At 41.4% G+C, this 23,380-nt stretch overlaps 1 protein-coding gene across 1 annotated transcript in view; it reads left to right on the top strand.

Annotated features, from left to right (window-relative positions):
• Positions 1 to 23,380, top strand: part of LRRC8D (leucine rich repeat containing 8 VRAC subunit D) — a gene marked incomplete at its 3' end in the record, with an annotated part of 50,162 nt that overhangs the window by 9,225 nt on the left and 17,557 nt on the right. Inside the window, exon 2 of the mRNA XM_082287631.1 lies at positions 2,346 to 2,485. The remainder of the gene's footprint in view (positions 1 to 2,345; positions 2,486 to 23,380) is intronic.

Here is a 23,380-nt window from a genome sequence, read left to right as displayed (position 1 = left end):
GCTGCTTTGTTTTAATAAGTTGAGGTTGTCACTTCAAAAGTAGGAGAGGGAGGTGAAGGAAGTAGCATAAAGTGAGAGTTTGTCAAATGGGATTTGGAACAAAATGCATGAGAGTTTTTGTGGTAAGAACTGCAGGGAAGAGCCCTTCACTGGTCTTGCCACTGCCCAAACATCTACTTATGCACTGCTGTGATTGCTTTTTCTGCTTTTAGATTGATTTTTGGTTTGGTTTTTGTTTTCTTTTGTTTGTTTTAAATGAAAGTTTTTTAAGTGTTTTGTTATTTGTTTCCCTTTACATCTCCTCCAGGTATGATCCAATCCATGTGCTCAGCCTGTTCTGGGAAGGGGAGGGTGGTGGTGATGGACCTCAGCAGTCTTTCAGATTGTGATTCAGTGCTTGAAGACAAGCTCTCCTGTTCTTCATGCCTTACCAAGTGTGGTGGTGGTGCTGTTCAGCTCTCCTGGCCCCTTTCCTTAAATGCTGATACATTCTCAAAAAACACAGTGCTCCTACTTTGAAGGTGGGAACTGCCTTTGCCTGCTGTTTTCAGAAATGGTTTGTTGCCTTTGGAGTGGCTGCTGAGGAGGGATTGGAGGGCATGAGCTCTGTTTAGGCCCTTCTTGCGTGTCTCTCTGAACTCATAAAAAAAAAGGTTACAGAAGCAGCCAAGGTGAATGGCCCCGTGGCTATGAGAACATTTTCTGTTAGACCTCAAGTATGATCCAAAGGTCTGTTCTGAACCTGCGTGCAATAGACCTTGGAAAGTATCTAGTTGCAGGTTTTTGCCTCCATGTATTTAAAAACAAGAGTCTCTGAAAAGTCTAGTTCTGCTTAAAGAGACTTACTTCTCCTGAGACCACTTGACCACCCTGAGCCCTCTGAAGAAGAAAAGTCTAGGAGGCATATTTTATTTGAGGATTTGACAGAGTTTTCCACATCTCCTTATCCTGAGTCTCTGCCGCTATGAAGAAACCTGGAATAGCAGGTTCCTGTTGACCTTTAAAATGATCTCAGTGGAAAGCCTGACACAGGGCTGTTCCTGTGTGCTTCTGAGTGCCAGTGGGTGCCAACCCTGAAAAAGGCTTGGAAAAAAATTAGGGGGAGACATGGCGGGGGCTTGGATTGTGGTTTTTTTTGCAGTGGTTTGGGAGCAGCTGAAGTGGGTGATCTGCACTGCTCTTGGTGCTGGGCGCAGACCCTTGTGGTAGAGCATCTCTGCTGTGGCCACTGCTGGGATGGAGGCAATGGGCTGGGGTCTGAAGCAGGGGATGCAGCTGGTTGTCCCTTGATGTGGAGCATTTTCTGCTCTGGAGGGCTGCTCCTGTACCTGTACCATGTACCTGGGGTTTGCTATCCTTGCAGTGAGTGCCCGCTGTCCTGGTGTTGGCACCCTGGCACAGTGTGCTGTGGTTGGCAGTGCTAGGAACGCCTTGGGCACACAGTGGTGCTGCTTGGGGTGCAGCCCCAGGGGCAGAGAAGGGCAGGGAGGCAGTGGCAGCCAGCCGGCTGTGCACCCAGAGTCCTGTAGAATCCTGCCTGTTGCTAAGGAACTCATTTTGGATATGGAACAGCATTGGTTTACATAGCAGCTTTCCCTGTGTTTGTTGATTGGAGGCAATTACTGTAAAATACTTGATTTATAACAAGGCATACTTAATAAGCAGCAAACTAAAATAAATATTCATGAATTACCTGCTGGAGTCTTTTTGCTGAGTTGTTGCTCCATCTGTGTGCTCTGCACAGCCCTGGAGCCTCTGCGTCTCTGGAGGTGAAGGCAGCCATGCTGGGTCTTGGCTGGTGGAAGTTTTGGGCTGAAGAAGGAGAGGGACAATCCCACTTCTCTATTTTGTTTATCCCAGAGGATAGAGGTGTTTTCCTGGGATTTTCCAAGTAGTTCATTTGACTCAAGGTGGTCTGCTTGCCTGGCATGTGGCCGTAATACAGCAGTTGAAGTGTCATCAAAGTGTCTGTGTGGAGCACATGCACTGTGCAGCTGCCATGTCACTAGGGTCTGGTCTGGCTTTTGTGGTGGTGTAGGGAGGTGATGATGTAGAAATAGCAGTGCTCTTGGTTAAGTTAGGATGAGCCAATATGTTCAAGAATGTGGGAAATTACAAATTGCTCATTTGGGATCTGCGCTCTTCAAGAATAGGACAAGTCATTTAGAGTAGTTCCAAAGTCATTAAAACAAGGATCTGCTCAGTCTTCCCCAGAGATGAAGCACTGTCAGCAAAAGGATGAGTAACCTTTGTCTTCTGTGTTGTAGAGTGGCATTCCTCTGACCCCCGCTACCATGACTGCTTTATCTGGCCAGTTTCATTCACAGCAGTTTGTTTTTATATAGGAGGAGTCTGTGGCGCTTGTCAAAATGAGAAAGTGATCATCAGAATCTGGCTTGGTATTCCTGCTGCTGGAGCCTTCAGGAGCCAGCGCTCAGCCCAGCTGAAGCCAGAGGAGGAAGGTGGAGAAGCACAGCCTGATCAGGTACCGAGCCAGTCATGGGAAAAGTTGTCTGATGCAGAGTTAAGTTATGGATGACCATTAGTTCTAGAAGTTACGTTCTTTAGAAGGTCTTGTTAACGTGTGTGATGCAATGGAGGTCCAGTAAGGACAGCCACATCTGTGGGCCTGGCATGGGTGCATGTTATATATCTGAGTTCTGAAACCAATCTGAGGTGAACATAAACAAATGCAACGTTTCCTGGGGTATTTGATTTGCACATCTAATGTACAGTACATCTCAGTACATGTTTGCACAACCATTTTCAGGCTCCATGTAAGTTGTAAAGAATGGGCTAGGAGTACTCTTAACAAATGTTTGAATGTTGAAGAGCAGTTTGATGTCTTGAGGGAAGGTTTTTCCTCAGCTTTATTCTTTGTTCTAGTGGGAAGACTTAAGTGCTAGCATTCGATGAGCACAATGTTCTGTGGGAACCATAGAGCACAGAGAGGTAGCAGACTGATGGGTTTTAAGACAAAAACAACTGTTAGCTTGCTAGCTGTGTTTTTATTTGCCAAGATGTCCATAACCATTCCTGGAAACTGGTATTTATTCTTGCATTCATATCTTTCAGATTGTCATATTTGAGAAGATTTAGTTAGGTTCATCTTGTATGAAGACAGAAGTTCAAGGGTTTGATTTATTGTATTCAGTTTGGGGTTTTTGTCTTACATAACTGTACCTTCTAGTTTATGTGGAACTCCTGCTCTGAGGACCATGTTTTGAAAAGACTTCACATATTTTAATGCAAAGTACCTTTAGACATCCCTTAAGAACAGGGCTGCTACTTTTGTGGGCTCGTACAACGTTTGGGATGGCAATGGCATGCAATTCACTTTTAGAGGGCTCATTTTTTGAAGAGGCACAATGTTTTTTCACCTCAAGGGATGCTTTCTCTCCAGAAATACCAGTATCTGTTGCTTCGACTACCTGAATTTATTAGTTACATTTTTGTTATCTTTTTATTTATTGACCTAGGTGGAAGCAGTGAGGGTTTGTTTAAAATCTATTAAGAAAATTATTCCTAATCTTGTAGAGGTAATTTCTAGCTCTGATTATATCTTTCCTGGTGTGGTTTTTTTTGTTTGTTTGCTTTTTGGGTTTTTTTGTGTGTGTGGTTTTGTTTTGGTTTTTTTTTCTTTTTTTTGTCTCGTGAAATAAGAATCAGCATTATTTGATTCAACAACCAGCTTCCTGCTTCCCAAGGAAGAGATAGTGGCTCATTCGCCTGCAAACATCCCTCCTGTGGAGAGTCTTTGTTGGGGAGTTAGAGGGAAGCTAGCAGTTCCTAGTGAAATAGCTGCATAGCAGGATGAAGAGGGATTACTGAAGCATTACTAGGAAATTCATGGCTGTGTGGAAGACCTTATGTACTCCACAGACAAGCTGACCTAAATTCTGCAGCCAGGCCTTGCTGGTTTCTGTGTTGATGTGATGTGGCAGGCTGGATAACCTGCAGCAGATCTGGGGGTTAAAAAAAAAAAAAAGCAGGGGAAGTACAGAGAAGATTTATATTTGCGTGGAAACACAGACAGGCAAGTCCTTAAAAGTGTGTTGAATCTGTCCTAAATTTTTTTTTTATTTTCTAACCCACACTTCTCTATTCTTAGTATTGAGTATTTTTTACATAGCCAGGATGAGTCTGTATTACAAGGATGCTCATTAGGAGGAGTGGAAAAGTTGTTTACTCCTGGATGGGGAATACGTGGATGGTTTTGCTCATAAGAGGCTTTTACAGATGGCTTGGAGTTCTGAGATAGGTTTTAGCAAAGAAGTTGTGCTAAGTATCTTATCAGTAGTGAAACAGTTAACACAACTGACACTTGAACTCTTGGGGGGAATAGGATTAGTATCCACTTGACATAAATGGAATAGCTTATGCTTAAGTTTCTAGGTAATGTTTGTTTCTCAAGATTATACATTACACAAAACATGACACAAAAATCCAGATAAAAGACAAAATGCCAGGTCTGTCAAAGTCAAGTTGGTCAGTCTGACCTGCATGCAGTGTTTTCCTGCTGTTACTTCTTGTAGTAGCGTTGTGAATTTGCAGTTTAGTTTCTGCTGGCACAAAGTGGTGTGAGGGCAGTTACTGCTTCCTGCCTTTTTCTGTACACATAAGCTGGACTGATGCAATGCTCTCCTTTGCTTTCACCCTTCCCACTTGCACACTTTTGTTACCTGGTCTCACCACTTTTTTCTCAGGTTCCTCTACTCATGTGGAAGGAATTTTTTTTGCTAATACTGCATACACCATGTCCTGTGAAAGGAATGGTTTATGCAGGCAGAAGAATTTTGCAATCACTAGAAGGGCTTTTGCAGTAAGGTTTTTGCTGGCACAGTTGGGAAGCAAGGAAAAAAATACTGGCTGATACAGTTAAGTGAACAAAATGTTGAAGTGTGGCTAGGGCCTTTTCTGTGCAAATGTTCTGGTCTGGTTACTGTGATGAAGTGTGTGTGTATATTTATAATACATTTCTGTCTGGAAACCTCTTTTTGTGGGAGCATAAACTTGTAAGTCTTGAATTGTTTTAGAGGAATATCTGCAGCTGCAGCATCCTGAAGTGCCAGGGGAAATAGTGATATTCTGAAACATTGCTGGCTTATTTTAGATCGCATTTCACTTGATGTGCTTTTGGTTTGTTTTAAGAACAACTTATCTGTATAAGCTATTTGTTTACTACACACACATAAAAAGCAGCAATGCCGACCTTCATCTGGAAGCCAGGATGACTGCTGGTCCTGTTGCCCCACTACCAGGAGCAGGTATGGTGAGGGGATTGGAGAGCAAGGGCCGTTTGCCTTGTGTGGTTCAATACCAGAAGCAGTAATTAGAAGCTTATTAACTGACAAATGAATTAAATTCATTGAAATTCCCTCCAAAATGATTAACTGGCTTTTGCTTGCAACAATGTTATTGCCAAGGCTACCTCAAGGCAGAAGCAATGTTTTCTTTAGTGTAGATGGAGATGTCATTTTGAGTACTTCTTTGCAATGAAAAGAACTTCTGTGTATCTAACTCCATTGTTACAATTTTTGTGTTGGTTTATCTTTTCTTTTTTCCTGTCCTCCCAGCAGAATTTTCAATGTTATCGGTAGAGACAGAAACTAAAAAATAACTGGAAAATAGCTGGAAAATAGCCCTACTTTGGTGGTTTTTTCACTGTTTTTGCTCTCCTATTTCTTTGCCTAGACAGGAGACTTGTCCACTACTGATAGCAAAAGCCAGTCCCCACAGCCACGGGTCAGTGAGCTGAGCTGCTTCTAGCCAGCTTGTCCTTCTGGAGCCTGAACCCAGCCTGCCCGCGGGCGGTGGCACCGACACAGCACGGGGGAGGAAGGAGATAGCACTGGCGGGGTTTGTCGCCAACTTGCTATAGCAGAGAAAAATCTGAGCAGGGTCAAAATGCAGCACTGCTGTCTTCAAACCTTCCCTGGAGTAATGTCTTGTTGCATGGTTTTGTGTGCATAGACCTGTTTCCTACTGGACATGTATCAAATTCAGTAGGCTGCAGTGTTCTTAGCTGTGTGTTTCAACATATTACAATGTTGTTTTGAAATACCTACCTGCTCTCACTTCATGACTGGAATCTCTGGAGGTGCCTTTTGGATAGATGGGAAGTGATTCTCAATGTGTTGCTCCCTCAAGCTTTGTCTGTTGTCTTTGGTAGCTGATGCTGTTTTGAAGAAGGTAGCACCATCACAGAGTGCTTGTTCTTTCAGAGGCTGAGCAAACAGTGGAGCACTAAATCAGTGTAGTGAGGTGCAGCATCAAAGAGTAAGGTCTGCCTTTCCTTGTCCATACCCAGTTTGGTTTCAGGAGAGGTGAAACACTTCCAGCAACTGAGAAACCACAGGAGAGATTGGACTGGAGAAAAGCTGGTCTTTCCAGCACCAGGTTTTCCTTGTGTAGATGGGCCTAACACGTCTCAGAATGCTGTATTTGCACATGGTGGTGAAAAGGACATACCATAAGATGTTGGTGACATTATTGCCTTGCACCTCAGATAGTAAAGATGGGGGGAAGAGGGAGATTTGCAAGAGAAAAATGAACAAACAGCTCTTTGTTGCTCAATTATTTTAGTGCTGCTGTGGTTTAGCTGTTATATTGTGTTACTCTGTCCACAGCTTTTTATGGGCCTCTTTTAGAAAAATTTTAAATTTACATAAATAATACGTTTCTCTAGTTTTATTTATTATTTCAAGTGCTAGAATGTGCTTACAATTATAACATTCCAGTGCCTCCAGTAACTGGATATATAAAATTCTGGCCTTTGTTACTGAGCAATGGGCTCCCACTTTCTGCTTATCTGACGGCATTTCATGAAGTAGCTTTTGCTCAGTGTATTACTGGAAACATGGAAAAGTCTTCTGTGTGTAATTAGAATTGTTTTGATCAATAAAGCATCAATCTCTTTTCCATTCCATTAACTCTTATATTCTGCAGGAGCTGGGCAAAAAAAGCAATATTTTTTTTTTCTGCTCATAAACTGAATCTGCTAACTTTTGAGGTAAAATGTTTTTCCAGGCAGACTTCAAAACAATTTTCATGGGCAGTTCAAATAATTATTTAAGGAATGTAATGATTGTTAGTATTACTGATACTTGAAACATTGGGGAAAAAACACTTCTATGAAAATAAATTTTTTAAGAAAGTAAAGCCCCCCATACAGCCCCTTCCCCCTGGCCCCATCATGTGCTGTTTTGAAGTTCTGTGGTAAAGGGGAGTACTGCCCAGGTTTGGGTTTGGTTTGTTTTTTCCAGTCTTTACTATGAAGGAAGCATTGTAGTTTGGGGCTTTAGAGACAGAGCTCAAATGCTACCCTATTATTTCCCCCCAAAAATCCTACCAGATTGTTGCTTGCACCAGAGCTGCACTCTGGCATCTGGCTGTCTGGTTTGGCAGTCCCACATGCTTTGACCATGCTTTAGCAGGTCGTGTGTTTTGGTGACTTGCTGCGTCCCATGACACCAGGCTGAGATGCTGATAGTGCTGCCAAAGGCTGGAAGCAGCAGACATTCCTCTGCCATGGGTGGGATGCGGAGAGCTGTGGTGCTGCATGGGTTTTTCTTTAGATGCAAGAAGCAGTGGGCTGTGGTAGAACCAGACAATCACCTGTCAAGTCACCACCTTTTGGCTGATAAGCAATGGCTGCGTTTTCCTTAGTCTGTGTGCTCCCTAATCCTTGGGCAGTCACTGGTTGGTGGTAACTTGCAGTCAAGTCCACAGCAATACCAGCTTTTCCTTTTAAGTTCAGGAAACTGGATGGGGAGCTGCAGGTAACCGCTGCAGGATCTGGGTGAGTATTTGTGAAGACAGGTGGGTGATGATGGAGCAGGGAGATATCAGAAGGGAGAACATGGAATGTAAAGCACTGCTGATCTTGCAGGAGTGTATTGGCCCTCTCCTCTGGATAGTGCTGTCCTGGTATGTGTATTTAAACTGAGACAATTTGGAATAACTGGCTGTCAACTTGTTAAAATAATCAGGTTGCCAAGAACTCTGTCATTTTGTTAAGCTTAATTTCAGATTTACTGCATATTTTTTCGCCTTTAAGGGAACTAATTCAGGGGATGCAAACACGAGGCTTAGCACTCATGTTCTACTCCCTGCAGTTCATTTAAACTTTCTTTTAATTTGCCTTTGCACCCCTGCTCTGTCTCAACCAGGGTTCAGTCTGAAGGCAGCAACTGAGAAACTCTTCCCTTCACTGAAAGAGTATGTCTAGGTTGTAGGAGATGGGAAAATGAGAATTGGAGCTCTCATCCATAAACATTTACCAAAGCTTATTTCAACAGCCTCTTCTGTCTTTGTTAGAATAGTTGGAGGTATGCCAACCTAAAAAGCCCCAAACCTGCTCTGATTTGACTTTCACCTAGATCTTTATATATAATATCCTAATGAGGGGCAGGGCTGCTTCTGTTTTCTTTGTATGTTGGATAGCACTTTCATACGTTGGTGTTGGAACTTGGGTGGGTTTTTTGCAGTGTCATTGAGTTTCTTTTCCTTGTGTAGGTTGTTCAAATAGCTGCGCTAGTGGGAAGGCAAACACTTGAAATGGAAAAATATGATGAGGCAGGGGCTGTCAAGTATTATGCATCAATTTTGTACTTTGCATGCTGAGGTCCTGACCTACTTGAGGTCTCTAGGTACTTCTGCAGTGTAAGTGTTTAGCAAAGATAAACTGCAGTGTCTGGCAGAGGGATCCAATGTGCAAGGACACCTGGAAAAACAACCTTTAATCCTTTCCCTGAAATGAGCTGGTTTCAAGGTTTCTGTTTTTTCAGAGAGGTTGGACAGGGTGCTTCCATTCAGTGTGTGCTGGCATGATATTCGGTGGTCAGCACCTTGTTTTAATAGCTGTCAACAAAATAATATTGATAGACCTGATAGACTTTTTTCCCCTGCATGTGTGCTGGATTAATTCTTTGAATGTATTTTTTTTCTCAGAAATAATAAATATACCAAGAAAAGCCCCATTCACCCATAACATCTAGAAAACAGCAAAATGAGCAGAAGACCAGAAAACCCCCAGATATCCCTAAACAGCACCAACAAAATGAGCTATAATGTGGTCAAGGAGAGAGCTGCCTGTAGCCAAGGGCACTTGCTAAGAGGGAGACACTTATGAAAACCCACCATTTACCTTTGATTTTTGGATGAGGGCAAATGTAGTTGTGTTCTCTAAATAAATGCTTGGAGTAGTTATGTTACTTAGTGTTCCTTATGATATTGAATGGCTTGTTAATATTAATAGTTTCACAGCATGTCACAAAAGGCCTTGGAGTTTATTCTTGGTTTTCTAGGTAGTCTGATTACAGATGATGGAACTAGACAGGCTAAAGGGTCATGGCGTTTTAGAAAGAGACTCTCTAAAGAATATCTCAAGGACTTTTTAGAGTTAGAGGTGTCCCCAAGATAGGCTGTTACTGGTTGATCGAGGCCAGGGATACGAATGTTTCTTGCTTATTAAATGCCTCAAACATGAATAGATGAGTGCATGGTTAAAAGGCTCTGTGGATCAGCACTGGCTGAAAATGTTTTCTGAGGTTTGTATGGGTTAAAGGATGTTACTGATGTTTCTTGACACCTTTTCTGCAATGTCATCTGCCCTATTAACAGCCTGTTTAGGGGATGGGCTTGTTTTCATTCTCTACAATTGGAGTGCACATAAGGAATGTGCATCTTGTTTTCATAGCAGTCATAGACCAGTCCTCAGGAGCTGACTCACTGCTATTTTGTAAGCAGGGTTTGCCTTCCTTTTATGCGGTTCTGCATTTTTCCATTCCACAGTCCATGGTAATTTAGATCTTAAGTGTGCTGGTGTTAAAAAGCCTGCTTCCTGGAGTAATCTTATCCCCAAGTATGTGGTGTATACTTGGCCTAATTTGATACTAACAAAAATAATTTTTGATTATTTCACTTTTTTTTAGTTGGGCCTTACATTATGTTACAAAGGCACTTTCCCTGCAGCTAACATGGTCATTAAAAAACAAGTATTAATGATTTGGGGGGACTTGTATTTGGTCTGTTAGTTATTGTTACACTGTCGCACTTGTACGGGCTTGTTTTCAAATTTTCCTGCACAATATGTGATTTTCTTGAGTTTCAGATTAATTGTCTTGTTCTATTTGCATTTTAACTGAGCTTTGCTATTGGGATGTCATGGTAGGGTGGGACTGGTGAAAATGGGCCGCTGTAAAGATACAGAAGGAAGGCCATGGCTCCCTATAACTTGAGCATTTGAGTTAGAATTTCTAGTGTGTACATACCTTGAATAACACTGGGTTCCATTACTGACTTCCAAAATCACTTAAACTCACTTTCACACTTCAGTAACACTTTATTCATGGCAGGTCAGATATTTTCCTGTGACTTTTTATTACTTGCTTTTACTTGGCTCAATTAGATTTTTTTTTTTTTCCACACTAGCATCTTTGGAGGAAGTAAAGTGCCAAAAATCTTCAGTGCTGTCATAATTTTTATTTTTTAATGAAAAGCTTTTCTGAAAAGATATGTGCACCAATGCATAAATTAAACTTTTGCCAAAGTTCTGATACTTCTGTAATTTTTTTATAGCTTTCCTAGGTAAAAGTTGGAAGATCAGATTGTTTTAATTGATGTTTTTGCAAAACTTGTGTGGCTGGAAAACTGACAGGAGTCATGTGAATTTCGTATTACTTCTGCCTGATTAAAATCAACAGCAGGACTCTGGGCTGCTACTAGAAATATTTCCAGAAAAACCATACGGGAGAGACTAGGGGAGATAACTCAGCAGAGACTTTTTTTCCTATTCCTTGTATTCTGTGGTAGCTCCAAGGCTGAGCATAGTAAAAGGAAAAGATGTAAATCATTCGTATGGAAAAAGGGTGGAGCGATACCGGTTTTCCTGGTAGTAGCCCGGAGGCCGTGGAGAGGGGAGAAACAGTAGGAAGCTTTTGGTTTCCTGGGTGGAGCTTCCACATCTGCCACTGGCAAGTGGGAGCCTGATGGGAAGGCATCGGTGCTGGTAGAAAGGCAGCACCTTCCGTGGCAGCTGCTGGGCTTCAGCCTGGGTGTTCCTGCAGGAAACTCCACCCTCTCGTTCTGTCTCTGGTACGTTTTCTAGAAAAGCCTTGATGTCATCTTGTTACTGCTGGAAAAAAGTTACATGTGTGGGAGATATGCAAATGTGTTGTAATGTTCTGATATAATTTTAGCAGAGGAAAAGAGCAAGCTCTGTACATAGGTATCACCAACTGAGCTCAAGTCTTGCAGCTTGGTTTATTTAGTAGAGCTGTCAAACTTAGAAAAGAGATTTTCATGGATGTGGGGTATAGGATCAAGTTCATAATTTCATAAACTTAAAAAGTAGCTCCTATCAATCCACAGTTCTCTAAATTCCTTTACAGACAGTAGAAACTGTGTCTGAATGAGTGTAGAAGAATTTTATCATTCAATGACATGATAATTGAGGACTTCTGATGATGTGAATTCTTTTATTATTTACAGTGTATACTGTCACTGGAAGAATACTGGCTTTGCAATGAATAACTGAGATAGACTTAATCTCTTGTTTCTCTCAATGTAAAATTCTAAATACTGTTCTGCCTTTTTTTTTTTCTTTTTTTTTTGTAATTTTTCTTTCCAGGTGTAATGAGGACTTGATGATCTTGTGGAAGAGAAATGAATCTACTAAAATCCTTTCTTGTATATAGGGTTAAGTATTGCACTCAGGAGGATAATGTTCCAGTGGAATTGCAGTCTTCCCATAACAGTTTAGACTTTGGTAAAGCAAGTGGATGAGTCATTGCAGGGGTTTGATGGCTGAAAAGATTGATTAATAATTAATTTAAAAACAAGATGCCCTTTCCTCTGTGTCCTAGCTTTCAGGCATTCAAAAGATCATCAGATTCCCACATGTAGTTTAACATTTGAGTACTAGGAACGTATTTGTTTTGATGTCTTTCCCTGAACTGCAAATGTTGCTTTGTCTTTGCTTTTGCTCACACATTATTTATAGAGATATAAATGTCAAATTTGATTCAAGTGTTTTGATGAGGTTATAGCACTTTGAAGGAGCCAAATGTTCCCATTTGGTGTGTTAGGGTTATGCTTACCTCATGACCTTTTTGAAGTGCACTGGTACACCAGATGCTGCATGGCTAATGGCATTCCTGATTTTCAGGAATTCTCACATACAGGTTCTTTACTTTTCTTCAATAGACATTTGTCAGTCAAGGATTTGTATTTCTACAGGTTTGCATTTGAGCTCAGTGTCTAATGGGAAACCCTGGGCCCAGGGTGCTTTCTGCCTTTATGCTGGGATAGTGGTAAAAGTGAAGAATGCTGCTGACTGCAGTGTGACCCTGAAGGGATGACTCAAAATGAGCCCTCTGAATTCAGTTAAATTAACATAAATAATGTCTGTTTTAAGGGGGGGTTCAATTGTAGTAGGTCAAAGATGCGAGGTCAGTCAAAACCAATCCATGAAAGACATGGAAGCTTCAGCAACCTTTTGGAATCCTTTAAGAGGTTAATTGATACCCTCTTGAGTGTTCCTGTCTGGGGCAGACCTTTGATACAAGATAGGTCTTGTGACTCTGATGTTAGAAGAGGTAATAAGCTGTGTTTTGTCTTTTTGGTAAATTAAAAGCACGCTATGTGCAATCCTGGGCAATTTTGGTACTGAATCGTGAATGTTTAGTGCATGGTGAACATCCATTTAGGCATTTGTTTGCTGACAGTGTACAAAAAGCCACTGCCCAACCTTTCATTTTTATTTATTTATAAGAGTGAAAGGTGAATGAAAATGTGTAATAATCTTAACTTGAGCTATTGCTATCATTCATAATTTAAACTTGAAATGCTTCACATTTTCAGTACAGTGGTTCCCTTAATCATTAAATTCTGAACTATGGCTTGGCTGTAGTCTTCTAATCAGGCTTCTGTAAAAAGAGAAAGGCTGCCAGGTATTTGGCACTATGGTGTAGCTATGACCTTCCGGTGTTGGTGTTCGTGACATTGCATGTTGTCAGGTATGTAGGGTACAGCAGCTGACCCTTGCACTTTGCAAAGCCTCAGTCTTTGAAGATTCGTCTAAAATTTCCAGCCTGCAGATAATGAAATACTTTGGCTTCCTTTAGCTGTGACCATTATTTTGCTGTAGTCAAAAGTTAAGATTTAGTTGTACTGCTTTATAAATGCTGTATAACAGCATTTATTTCATACTGCAGAGTTACTATGAGTGGGGATTTAGCCTTTGCAAGGATTGCATTGGAGTTAGGCTTTAGTAAGTTTTTTAAAAAGAGGTTGTTTGACCTTTGTAGTAAAACTGCCATTTGCCTGGGCACAGACTATGGAAGGAGAAAGCTCTTCCTCCCCCCGCCTCTTTAATTTGTGTTAAAAGCACTGAAAGTGGGAAATGTGGAAATGAGATTTTAGCTGCAGGGAAGAATATGCAATTTTATTTATAAAACTAGACCTTCCTGAATGCTTGTTTTACTCCAGTAAAACCTCCTTTGGTAAACGTCATATGCAGGATTGAGTGGGTGTTCACCTGCTGGCTTGTAGAGAGAGTAGGACAGGAAAGCAGTTTGCTTTTGAGGGGTGCTGGGAAGAAGTGGATGATTTCACAGCTTGAAGTAGATAAAACTTGCTCTGGTGTCAGTATGGGCAGTGGAATTTGACAAGAAGTGGGAGGGGAGAAGGATGCGTGTGACTAGGGTGATACTTTGCATTGTGGAAGGAAGAAGCAGGGACTGGAATTCATAGTTTGACATTTTTGAATGTGAGAAAGAAGCCAAAGGAAGGTAGTGGGTGTTGGGACATGACTGATTTGCTCCAGTTTACAAAGTAGGTGTGGACAGCAGAAATCAGAAGGACAGCAAGAAATCACCAGGTTTTGTTTTATCTGAAGGGGCAAAATCTGCAAATGGAATGGTCACCCAAGGCACCCTGGCCTGCTCTAAGTCCTGATGTTGCAGCCTGGCAGTGCAGCTGTTTTCAGTTCACAGCTTGAGCACCACTTCGCTCTGGATTCCTGCCATTGGAAACCTCCTAAGGCGGAGAAGTCCCTAAAGAGAAGTAGTTGCAGTTACATTAGCTTTTCCTGGGACCACTGCAGAACCCCTGGATGAATGAGACAGGGGTCAGAGATGGATTGGTGTTTCCTCCAGACCTTATCAGATTTGCCTGCGGAGAGAGATTTGTGAGTTGAGTAATGGTGCTGTAAGAGGATTCCATGGCAGAGCGGGTGAATCTAGCTATTGGAACTTGCCCTAAGGAACCAGACTCACCAGGGCAGCTCCCCTGAGTGTCTTGGTCCAGAGCCTGTGAAGTGGGAGTTAACATACACAAAATATGTGGCTGGGCAATCCTTTTGCATTAACTTTGGTAACTTTTGTAAGGCTGTTGAATAGGTGAGAAGTAGGATTGGTTTTTTTTTTCTTTTTATTAAGCTGAACTGGAAATAGTCCCTATGGGTTTTGAGGCTTGGCCACAAGAACATTACTTATCATGTGGTGTCACATCAGCTGAAATCCTCAGACAGTAAGGCTGCTGGATTTCCCGACTCTTGCCTTTCTCCTAGTCTGTCACAATTCTTCTACCATTCAGACTGGTGTTTCTTGTATGTTTGGGTTACGGGGGTAACAAAGCTTGTGAAACATGACAGTCTGTGAAAAATCAGTCTGTAATGTTCCTTCAGCTTTTCCAATGGGATAATTTTTCACATGTACATTTGCATTAATAGCAGTTGGCTTCTAGTTAATAAATACAGTGCCCTGTGAAATTAATGGGTTATTAGGGTTGGATGAGATCCTATGGTGCCCTTAGTGCTGCAGCTTTCACTAGCTAGCTCTGCCTTTGCTTGTGTGCACAGCAGAGTTGTTTACATGTTAGGAATATGCTAGAGGCAAGGAGAAAGGAACAGCTTTAATGTGATGCAGCTTAGATGCTCTGTGGGGGAGGCCTCAATTGTTCATAACAGGATCAAATGTCAATCAATGTTTCAAGAAGAATAAAGTTACTGTTTATGAGAAAATTAAAGAATCGTATATTACATGCTTTTCCTCCATCTATTTTTGATCCTGTCTAGGAAAATGTCCCTCTCCTGTGGTTCTTTTGAACCCTGTAAGAGTATCAGTGGTGCCTAGGAGAGGCATCTATGCAGACCTCTCCTTTTGGCTCCAGCCACTTCTTTGGGCTGCCTCTGGTAAGGAAACAAGTAATATGCCAGCCAGCTTCTTTCAGCTCTTCCATGAAAAGCCTGGTAGTCATGTTGCTGAGGATGCTGCTGGAACATTGTGGCTACTATTAAATTTCTTTTACAGGCACATCTGGGGATTTACTGCTCCATAGAGTAAGAAAACAGTTACTTCTGACATCAAGCCATGAACATGAGAAAATGGCTCCTCCCTCATTGCAAGGGAGAAGAGAGAGGACTGGAGAAGAAAACAGCTGAAAACCTCCTCCTCTCCCTCCAGAGCTATTTTTTGTCAGTGACAGAGAATGGTGGGATGCGCAATGCTGATCTATATCTGCAGGAGGCTGTGGCTCTGATCTGAAGATGTATCCCCAGGAAAAAACAATGAGAGCCTGGCTGTGGGGGAGGGAGCATCCAAAGTCAAAGCACTTCTCTGCTGGTTCTGCACCTGCAGTTTCTGTTCCAAGCTGCTTTGCATTGTAGGCAGGTGATGCTTAAAATCTGTCAAGAAGGGGCTGTCACATTCTGTCTTATATTGTGCCCCATGTGTCAGCTGTCAGGACAACAGGCTGGGGTTTGGGAGAGCAGCTGGGGAATGCAGTTTGTGGAGAAAGGGAAGGGAAGGAATGGAGAAGAATCATGGATAATTGTCAGAATAAGAGGCTTTTCAAGCTAAGGCTAGGCACCTGCTGGAAATGCTTCTCTAAAACCTGGCAAATACACAGCCAGAAATTCAATTTACCAGAATTCAAGCTTTTCTGATTATGTGGCTTCTTGCATTCTTCTTAGAATGGTTTGGTGTTGAACCAGTGTCCTGATGTGTTGTGTTGTCTGGGCCTGTCTCCCAAGGGAGATATTTTGGACAGTTACTCCCGAGTAAATTCTGTGTGTCATTCTGGAGTTAAGTCTTGTCTTCACATGCCATTAAGAAATTATTCAAGTCAGCTGAAGGTGTGAATTTCAAGTGAATTGCTTCAACTGTCCTACATCTTTGAGGCAGAATAATTGAGAGTCACTCTGATTCTGAAAAAGAACATCTGAAGAAGGTCTCAAGCAGTTCAATCAATCAGTTTTTTAATTTGCATGGTTTTTGTTTTAAGAATTAATCCTAAGTGCCTTATGCAGACAGAGCCTCAAAGTGGATTATATTATATAGGAAGGCTGTTCTTAAGGATTTGGGAAGCTTTATATGGATGCAGATGTATTACTAGTCAGGAATAGCACTTGTATTTAAAGTCACCCTGTACTTTCATCTGAATTCATTATTTGAGCTTCTGACTCTGCTAACCTTAAGCAGAAATTATGAGAGGATGTGAACTGACTTTAGTCCTTGCAATAGACCTTTGGAATGCTGCTAATAGCATCCTTTAAAGCTATCACTAACCGTGTAATGACTGAAAATTTCAGTAGAAACTTCTAGTTCACATATTGAATCTTTTATGGTGAATGGAGTGCACTTAAGTGGGTAAAGCTGCTGTCTTCTGAGATTTTTCTAAGCTGATGGGAGGAGGGTGAAGGAAGTTAGAGTACAAGCCCTCCAAGCAAATCTTGGACTTCCGCCCCAAACTGAAATTCTTCCCATCCCATACAAAGTTTTTTCAGGTATGTGTACGAAGCAGGGAACATTTGCAAAATCTGGGTAGTAGGAAGAGGCTGAATGTTCTGTTATCTGAGGCTTTTGGCAACCTGCATAGTTATGTTTGCCTCAAGCCTGAGAGAAAGGGACAGAGGAATCTGGCACAGGGATTGTGCACTTTAGACTAAACTGTGCAGATTGGCAGTTTTGAACATTTGCTGCCTAATTCAGGGAGAATTTGTTGGAAAAGTTATGGGCAGAGCTCTCCATTTTGCATTTTAATGCACTGCTACAGTCTTTTTTTTTCTCCTTCTCTTCCTATTTTAATAAAAAGAGGAATGTTTGAACCACTGTAGGTATTCTTCCTTAGTCATTTTCAGTTCTGCAAAATAAGTTGCTGTGGCTGATGTGCAGGAAGAACACAGGTTATTTCCTTTTCAGTTACTGAATTTAGGCTTGTGAAACATCGTAAGGAATTTCTAATTTAACTGAATTCATGCAAGTATGTGTTTCAGCAGCCATGTGTGATTAGGTGGAAGTTCCATTGTGTATGTTGAACTGCAGAATTCTATCTGTAGACTGCTACTGCCATGCTTCTAGAACACATAACAGATCACTGTGTATGAATACTTAGAATATTATTTAAATAAAGTTGTGAAAATGGCAGGTTCTGAATGTTTTTCTTACTGCTGAGGCAGTTAAAATGTCAAATGTTGTAGTTTTCTTGCTGAATACTTTGTTTTATTGCCCTGTGAAAGGCTTGGTCCTAGAGGCTAAGGACTGATTCTGTACTAAAGTTTAATTGACTGGATGGGCAAATCCAAGTAGAGCACAGATGCCTCTCACCTTGAGCAGATGTGGGATATTTTGTCTACACTCTGAGTGCATGTGCTTTGCACTGCCTTTCTTGACTGAGGAGCAGTGCAGTTTCTGTGGCAGTGTCCCACTGGGATCAGACTGAGGTTGGTTCGTTTTGTCTTGTTCATCAAACAAGCAGCAGATGGCTGGGCTGTGCAGAAGCTGTTACCTGGATTGAGGGTCAGGCTGATGGAGAGGAGTCAAAATGTGGATATTGTCCAGTCTGGTTGACTTACCAAGTTGCTTACTTGGTAAATACCTCATCTTTACACTCAAGAAGTAGATTTTGAAGGGCTTTTTAGAGGTGTCTGAAATGGCTGATCAGCAAATGTACAGGTTTGTTTCCCTTTGTACACTCTGTTTAGTTTTGTTCTGGTTGCTTCCAGAGTGCTGAACATCCTATTGGCATCATGGAAACATGTTCAGTGCCATGGAAATTTAGGCCACTGCAGGTCAATTCTTGTTTCAGGTCTTCAGCTGAGAAAGCTACTGTGGACTTTGGTATCACACAGCTAAAAGTTGGTGGTTGCCATGGGACCATTGAGTGTGACCCATTAATGTAAAGGATAGACAAACAGAGAACAGCCCCAAAGAAATTATACTTAATGCTTCAAAAGAGCATATTTGTCATCACAGAGAACTTGATGTTATTGTAGGAAAAAAAAGGTGAATGGAAAACAGGTCTCTGTAAGAAGATACTAAATAGTCCACAAGCTGAAATTCTGGTTTAAAGAAAGAAGACATCTCTACTAATAGCCCTCTGGTTTCAGGACACATCTAGAAATTTCAAAGAAAAAACAGTAATTAAGGGGGAAATGGATACATGGGAATGCAAGTTAGAAGTTAGGAAGTAAGAGAATTAACTGAATATTTTCTTCAGCTGAGCTGTGTTAGAAATAATTCCAGTTACTAGACAGAGATAATAAAGTAGCTCATGCAAAAAAGTAGAAAGATTTGTTAATACTCTTCCATATTTGGGAAGGTGTAGAATGTGATACCATCAATGCAATTCCAACAGAGAAGTAAGTCTGATTTAATAAATTAAGATTCCTTCTAGGGATGCACATGTGTAAATCAGCAGCACTGTGGCTTGATTGTTTTAAAGACCTTGATGAAAAGTCTTTAGGCCTGCAGACAGTTTTTAGTAACTGTTGGTTTTGAGTGTCTTAAAACCAACTGTGCCAGAATAGACAGGGAAAGAGTGGGAGATTGACTTAATCATCTTCCAACTAGCTTGACATTAAGAGTCACCAAAATACTGGAAAAGTTAAAGCAACTAGGACTCTATGAGATTGGTAAAGCTGTGTCTTCGAAGACATCTCATGTAAGGGGGAGGGAGACAGTTCAACCCATGTGGTCCTCTGCTGCTCCCTAGCTCCTTCCAAGTCCTGTCTCTCGTTCCCTTTCTCAGCAGCAGCAGAGGTAGTCAGTGAGGACTGCTGTGCCCCTTGGGGACTTCTGTCCTGACATGTTATGGCTCTGGGATATTGCAAAAGTAAACGAATTAAGAACTGACTAACTGATGTTTAAAAGTTAGTCACTTGTGGTGAATCATTATCAAATGGGAATGCTTCTAGACGTCTTGTTTTAAGGACTGAGGTGAGGCCAGATTCCATTGAACCTTTTCATCAAGTAGCTGGAGACAAGGATAGGGTCTGTACTGATAAAATTGGCAGGCCATATCACACTAGGCAGTGTGGTAAACAAGGACAAGGCAGCTTGTACACAGGAATTTGCATAGCCTGGTGAACTGTATCAATCAAAAGTGCATTTTAATATAGTCTGCAATATCATGGGGCCTGCAGGTGTTGTACTTCAATGTAGTGACAGAACAGGAGCTTGGGGAGAAGACTGAGGTTACAGTGAGTCGACGACTGAACATGACTGCTGTCTTACAGGGCAGCAAAGGGCTATAACTTTGGGTGCAGGAGGGGCAATGGGCAAAGGAAGGTGAATCGTGTAGAATTCTGAGGTCATGAACAGCCTGTTGAAAATCGAGTGAGTTCACATAAGTCAGAGGAGATATTTGAAGGCTGACTGATGTTCTACAAGGAGAGCCTGAAAGGCTCATTCTGTTGCTGGGTTTGTTGTTTCCTAATAGATGAATGGAGGAACTTGATAATTGGTGGGAAGCACCTTCTGAGGGAGAGCATACTGGAGGCTAAAACACAAACAGAAACAGGCATGACACAGAACTGATGGCTGGGAGCTGCAGTCAGGCAATTGGAAATAAGTGCATTTGTAATGGCAAGAGAGCATAAGTGCTAGAACAAATAAATAACAGAGAAAAGGGGTGAATTCCACCCAAAATGTTCCCAGGGCCTGAAAGATTTTCTGAAAGTGTCCTTCCTGCTAAATACAGGAATTACTGAGTGTAGTGATTATGTGGTGTCCCACTGACTTCAGTAAGTCATAGATGGGACTATACAAACCTGCAAACCAAAATGTTCTTCATGTGTGCTGTGTAGTTGAGCATCAGCTTGCGTCTCTGCTAGAAATTTTATCTATATATAGCGTGTGTGTGTGTGTGTGTATGCATGCTACATGAGGCATATACGTGGGTGGTGCCTCTTGGCCTGAGATACATAGCTCCTTTGTTAAATATTTCAAGAGCAACTGAAGAAACTGGAATCCACAATTGGTGACCAAGAGTTTCCTAACCATGCATGTGGTTCCTCATGGACTGAAACTGGCAGACATGAGTGCGTTTCCACGCTGCTTATGGTAGGAAGTAATCGTTCTCTGCAGGGCGGACTAACTTGTGTGTAATGCTGTCTGAACTCTTCTCTCTCTGGAACTGACCTTTTTTGCATATAATCAGTTTTGAAATCTTTGTGCTGCTCTTGTCTTGCAAAGCAGCAGCTTAGATCTTTCTGTTCCTCCTCTTGAAGGTGCCTCTAAAGAAAGGTTGAGAAAAGGTAGAATGGAATGGAGTAAGTGCTGCAGCAGGCTCACAAGCAATGAGTTTGAGTAATATTTTTGAAGGGGTTTTGGGTGTGGTTTTTTTTGTCTTTTTTATAGTGGACAGTTAATTTCTGAAACTCACTGCTGCATGATACCATAACAGGTAAGAATTGATGTGATTCTAGGAAGGATTAGACGTGCAGGAAATGAAATTATTTTGTTTATATAAATGGATGTAATCTCTTCTCCTAGGCTTATAAAACAGTTGGTAACAGTGGGGTCTAATGCGGTGGACTGATTATTCTATAGCTGTTTACTAGAAAACTTCTTTTGCTGTATCTGTTTCTAGCTACTTCCACAACAGGAACTGGTGATTCAGAGTTCTGTTTCTAAATTTAATATGAGAAGGAGCGTAATTCAGGCTGAAGGAACACTGAGGGTGTGTGTATGAAGGGGAGATGGCGATAAAGGGAGAACGCACCCTGTGTGCTAAAATGTGTCATTGTGCCTCTGATTGCAGGGCATACATGCTGATCTACAAATAGAATATACATGGATCAGAGTTAGCAGGCTGGCTTTGAGCACTCAGCTTTTCAGTGATGATAACTGTACAGTATTTCTCTGTTGTATTAAATTAATTGATCTGCAGGGAAAATGAAGCATTGTTGAGGATTGATACCATCAAGAGGAGAGAGAAATAGAACAGAGCAAGGAGATTTAAGTTACAGAAAGAAGGTTTAGCTGTGGTTTTTTCTCAGGCAAAAGTCTTCAGTTTCCTTTGTAGTTACCTCTTGACAGTTGTTTTGGAGAAAGCTTCTCTGTTGTTAAATAGAGAGTTACAAATGTTGTAAGTTTCATTACTTTTTTCCCCTTTTTTTCTTTCTCAAGGTTACATGTAGGTGAAACAGGCACACCCACAACTTTATTTGGTGTCACAATTGCATTTGGTAAATACAAGTGGACAGAAAATGTTGATGGGGAGATGCAGGTACAGAGATAATGACCGTGAGGGTTGTTTCACTGCTGCTTCCCTTTCATGGTCTCCAAGCCCTGGGATAGCTGCTCGGCATTGTTAGCAGTGTATACCTCAGTGTGCTCCTGAGATGTTACGTGAAGAGCAGAGAGCTCCTCTATGTTTGTCACTGTGTCCATGAGGAAGCACATGGACATGCTCAAAGAAAACCAGTCAGCTCGGGATGGGTCTTGCAACCCACGTCTGTTCAGCGCCCGAGTCTTGGTGGAAAGCAATCTGCAGGATTATAAAGAGAGAGAAGTCTTAGAACAAGAATATGAGAAAAACGGTGATGCAGTAAAAGTTTTAAAACTTGAGCAGGTAGGAAAGATGAAGCATTTTAGCATCGCTGTCCTTGTAGGTGGGAATGGTTATTTTGTTGTCAGGCCATTGTGGCCTAAAGATGGGGACCAGTGAGCAGACTTCCTTTGAAGTTCTTTGCAAGCATAAAAGGAACACATCAGCCCTACCTCCACAGGCTGCCTTTCTAGCTTAATATATCGCTAATCTGGCAAAGAAGCAAATAAGGACACTGGGCTGTGAACAGAAGAAAATACGATGTTGAAGTCATAGACGCTATGAATTGGCTCTTAAGAGCTGCATCAAGAAGCACAGTAAATTGTGATATTTTGTGGCTTTTGTATGACTGCCATATTTTTCCCTGCATGCAGTCATTCCAACACAAGTTAAATTCTTTGTTGTAGAAAAAGCTAAATATTTTTTAATGCTGAGTCTGAAACACAGATGATATACTGCAGCAAAAGACTCTCATGGGATTTTTTTACGAGATGGCTTTTATTTGTTAAATGAGTTTTCAGTAGTTCTTCAGTACATGCTATTGTATTGTTTGTGTGATGTCTTACAGTGTCACTGGTCTGATCTGGACTGTGATGACTGAATAAATTGCATCATTTGCTGACTGTGGAAAGATGGCTTGATCTGTAAGACACATTTGTGTATATGTGCATTTTGTAATGTAATTGTAACCATAAATTAAAGATGTTCAGTTAATGCCAAATACGAGCTGTATTTATAACTCTTGCTGTTTTTGTCTGCCCACAGGAGTTCCAAGAGTCAGAGGGGATCATAGAGGAAACTGAAGCTGCATTTGTACTTTGAGGAGGGGAAAGTAATGAAATAAGTTATGTAGTTTAAGACATCTTGAAAATGGAGACTTTTAAGTGGTCTTTGGGCTTCTACCAGGGAACATGCTGCTGGCATTTAGGTTTTGTGCATTAGAGGAAATAAAACACTAGGAATCCCTTGGCTTTCATCTACAGAGAAATAGCTACACTTTGCGGCTGTGTTTTGGCCATGGTTGGGTTTGGCATGGTTACGGTAATTTATAATTTTATGTCCTGTGGCTTTTCAGTGACTTAAAATTACTGAGAAGATATAGTTTACCCTGAAGTGGTTGGTGAGATGGTGTTACAGTTGGCAAGGAGATCTTCTCTAGGAGTTAGAGGGTCAGACCCTGTAGTCTGTTGTGGCTTTGACAGTGACAGATGTCACAGAGGAGGACTGGAGAAAACTATAGTAGCTGGCTGTGGTGATACGATGTGGTTGATTGTTCCTTGCTGATCCTTGCCTTGGATCATAGAGGTGTAGACCTTGTAATTAAAAAGCTTAAGTTCAATTCTCACGGGGAAAAGTTGAATATTTTATGTTAATATGATTATGCTTTTGCTCATTGCTAAAAAACTTCAATTTTGAGTCTGTGTTACAGTGAGGGAGATTTATTGAGATCTCTGTTCAAATTGCAGCTATTCACAAACAGCAACTCAGAGGCAAGAAATCATTTTATGTAACTTAATTTCAAGCATGCCATTGTCACATTATTTTT

The sequence above is a fragment of the Coloeus monedula genome, assembly GCF_965178545.1.
Source record: "Coloeus monedula genome assembly, chromosome: 9".
In the NCBI taxonomy this organism is placed as follows: domain Eukaryota; kingdom Metazoa; phylum Chordata; class Aves; order Passeriformes; family Corvidae; genus Coloeus; species Coloeus monedula.
This window is presented reverse-complemented; position numbering and strand designations above follow the sequence as displayed.